The sequence below is a fragment of the Leuresthes tenuis genome, unplaced genomic scaffold, assembly GCF_036924035.1.
Source record: "Leuresthes tenuis unplaced genomic scaffold, fLeuTen1.0.hap1 SCAF_144, whole genome shotgun sequence".
NCBI lineage: Eukaryota > Metazoa > Chordata > Actinopteri > Atheriniformes > Atherinopsidae > Leuresthes > Leuresthes tenuis.
The window spans coordinates 61847-65804 of NW_027325498.1; the positions used below are offsets into that span (position 1 = coordinate 61847).

The 3958-nt window shown below is 43.3% G+C and overlaps 1 non-coding gene across 1 annotated transcript; it reads left to right on the top strand.

The window, feature by feature from the left end:
- The first annotated feature begins 207 nt into the window (after nt 1-207).
- Nucleotides 208-398, top strand: LOC140287541 (U2 spliceosomal RNA). The gene has a single exon (XR_011911690.1). It is a non-coding gene; the product is annotated as a U2 spliceosomal RNA (small nuclear RNA).
- Nucleotides 399-3958: the final 3560 nt, after the last annotated feature.

Sequence of the window (3958 nt, forward strand, 5' to 3'; positions counted from 1 at the left end):
AATCAAAAGTTTTAGGAATCCGAGAATAAGCTTATTTTCATGAGTTCTGCACGATTTCGGATTTTATGTATAAAATGAATTTCTTCACGCAAACTAAGTTAACACTGCTTTGTCCTTCATATGTACCCATTTCTACATATATTTCAAGCATAAACTTCCTCATATTACCCTGAATGAGAAAGAGCCACACTTGTGATTAAGCCATACCTCCCTTTTGAGGAGTTCTGCATGATTCAAGTGTAGTATCTGTTCTTATCAGTTTAATGTCTGATGTGTCCTCTATGCGAGGACTACATATTAAATGGATTTGTATCAATAGGAGTTGAAAAAGGAGCTTGCTCCGTTCACTCCAAGCATCGACCCGGTACTGTAGTGCCCCTGGGAACGGTGCGCTCTCCTCTGCTCTTGTGAAAAAGCAAACAGCGGTGCAGGATGGAAGTTTCAGGGAGCCCAAGATGAAACTTTCTTTTAGTCTGCTGAGAAAAGAGAGTGAATGCGAAGTAGACTTTAACACGGCTCTGGGAGCGAGCCGAGTGCGGGCTAACCAGGCGAATTGCTTGAACGAAACGCGACACCGAATGAGCGGTCAGAACAAAGCCTCAATACGGTGTTCCTGTGGTGTTTTTATAAAATGCGGTGAAAAAAAAGGTGTGAATGCCCCATAGAAAACTAAAAGGTGGAGCGGAAGTGTTCGGCTGCAAGAAGGTGTGAATGTCCGACTATATTTGGTGAAAAGCAGGTGAAGCAAGGTCTGAATGCCCAACCTTACATCATCAAAAGCGAGATCAGAGGTTTTTGGCTGCAAGAAGGCCATAGTTTGCCAAAAGTGGGTAAGGTGCGAATGACCGACTAAATATCAACAAAAGTGGGGGCGGAGGTCTTCGGATGCAAGTGGGTGGGAATATCCCACCATAGAAGTATGGTGGAGAGGAAGCTGTGAATGGCCGACCATAGTTTGCAAAAAGCGGGTGAGAAAAGGTGCGAATGTCCAACCATACATGATCAAAACAGGGAGCGGAGGTGTTTGGCTGCGACAAGGTGTGAATGTCCACCCATAATTAATGAAAAGCGGGCAACAAGTAGGTTCGAATGCCCAACCATACATCATCAAAAGCAGGAGTGGATGTGTTCGGCTACAAGAAGGTTTGAATGTCCGAGCATAGTTTGTAAAAAGCTGGTAAGAAAAGGTTCGAATGCCTGAACATACATCATCAAAAGCAGGACTGGATGTGTTCGGCTACAAGAAGGTTTGAATGTCCGACCATAGTTGGTAAAAAGTGGGTATGAAAAGGTTCGAATGCCCAACTTCGGCTGAAAAAAACTGTGTTCGGCTGCAAAAAGGTGTGAATGTTTGACTAAAGTTTGTAAGACAAGGTTCGAATGCCTGACAATGTATGATCAAAAGCGGGAGCGGAGGTGTTCAGCTGCAAGAAGGTCTAAATGTCCATCATTAATTGCTAGAAAACATGAAAGAAAATTTTCGAAAATCAATCTGCACATGATCATAATTGGGAGAGGAGGTGTTCAGCTGCAAGAAGGTGTGAATGTCCTACCATAATTGCTGAAAAATGTGTTAGAAACGGTGCCAATGCCCAACCATACATCATCAAAAGAAGAAGTGGATGTGTTCTGCTACGAGAAGGTTTGAATGTCCGACCATAGTTTGTAAAAAGCGGGTAAGAAAAAGTTCGAATGCCCGAACATACACCATCAAAAGAGGGAGCGGAGGTGTTCCGCTGTAAGATGCTGCGAATGTCCGACCATAGTTGGTAAAAAGCGGGTAAGAAAAGGTTAAAAAACCGGACTGTACACAATCAATAGCGGGAGCGGAGTTGTTCGGCTACAAGAAGGTCTGAATGTCCATTAATAATTTCTAGAAAACATGAAAAAAAATTTTCGAATATCCAACCGCACATGATCATAAGTGGGAGAGGAGGTGTTCAGCTGCAAGAAGGTGTGAATGTCCACCCATAATTCCTCAAAAATGGGTAAAAAAAAAAGGTGCGAATGCCCAACCATACATCATCAAAAGCAGGACTGGATGTGTTCGGCTACAAGAAGGTGTGAATGTCCGACCATAGTTGGTAAAAAGTGGGTATGAAAAGGTGCGAATGCCCAAATTCGGCTGCAAAAAACTGTGTTCGGCTGCAAAAAGGTGTGAATGTTCGACTAAAGTTTGTAAAAAGCGGGTAAGACAAGGTGCGAATGCCTGACAATGTATGATCAAAAGCGGGAGCGGAGGTGTTCAGCTGCAAGAAGGTCTAATTGTCCATTATTAATTGCTAGAAAACTTGAAAGAAAATTTTCGAAAATCAATCCGCACATGATCATAAGTGGGAGAGGAGGTGTTCAGCTGCAAGAAGGTGTGAATATCCTACCATAATTGCTGAAAAATGTGTTAGAAACGGTAAGAATCCCGGACCATACCTCATCAAAAGCTAGAGAGGTGGTGTTCGGCTACAAGTAGGTGTGAATGTCTGACTAAAGTTCAAATATATTAACAAAAGCGGGAGGAGAGGTCTTCGGATGAGTGGTTGAGAATTTCCAACCATAATCTATAAAATGCGGTGAAAAAAAAGGTGTGATAGAAACCTAAAAGGTGGAGCGGAAGTGTTCGGCTGCAAGAAGGTGTGAATGTCCATCTATAGTTGGTGAAAAGCAGGAAAAGCAAGGTCTGAATGCCCAATCTTACATCATCAAAAGCGAGATCAGAGGTGTTTGGCGGCAAGAAAACGGGTAAGGTGTGAATGACCGACTAAATATCAACAAAAGTGGGGGCAGAGATCTTCGGATGCAAGTGGGTGTGAATATCCCACCATACAAGTATGGTGGAGAGGAAGCTGTGAATGGCCGACCATAGTTTGCAAAAAGCGGGTGAGAAAAGGTGCGAATGTCCAACCATACATGATCAAAACAGGGAGCGGAGGTTTTTGGCTGCGACAAGGTGTGAATGTCCACCCATAATTAATGAAAAGCGGGCAACAAGTAGGTTCGAATGCCCAACCATACATCAACAAAAGCAGGAGTGGATGTGTTTGGCTACAAGAAGGTTTGAATGTCCGAGCATAGTTTGTAAAAAGCGGGTAAGAAAAAGTTCGAATGCTCGAACATACACCATCAAAATTGGGAGCGGAGGTGTTCCGCTGTAAGACGGTGTGAATGTCCGACCATAATTGGTAAAAAGCGGGTAAGAAAAGGTTAAAATACCCGACTGTACACAATCAATAGCGGGAGCGGAGTTGTTCGGCTACAAGAAGGTGTGAAAGTCCGACCATGGTTTGAAAAACGCGGGTAAGACAAGGTGCGAATGCCCGACAATGTATGATCAAAAGAGGGAGCGGAGGTGTTCGGCTGCAAGGTCTGAATTTCCAACCAATAATTACTGAAAAATGGGTAAGAAAAGGTGCGAATGTCCAACCATACATGATCAAAACAGGGAGCGGAGGTTTTTGGCTGCGACAAGGTGTGAATGTCCACCCATAATTAATGAAAAGCGGGCAACAAGTAGGTTCGAATGCCCAACCATACATCATAAAAAGCAGAAGTGGATGTGTTCGGCCACAAGAAGGTTTGAATGTCCGACCATAGTTTGTAAAAGCGGATAAGAAAAGGTTCGAATGCCCGAACATACACAATCAAAAGAGGGAGCGGAGGGGTTTCGCTGCAAGAAGGTGTGAATGTCCGAGCATAGTTTGTAAAAAGTGGGTAAGAAAAGGTTCGAATGCCAAAATATACACCATCAAAAACTGAAGCCGAGGTGTTCGGCTGCAAGTAGGTGTGAATGTCAGATCATAATTTGCAAAAAGCTGATGAGAAAGGTGTGAATGACCGACAATAATTACTGAAAAATGTGTTAGAAAAGTTAAGAATGCCGGACTATTCATCATCAAAAGCAGAGAAGAGGTGTTCGGATGCAAGAAGCTGTGAATGTCCAGCCATAATTACTCAAAAACGGTTA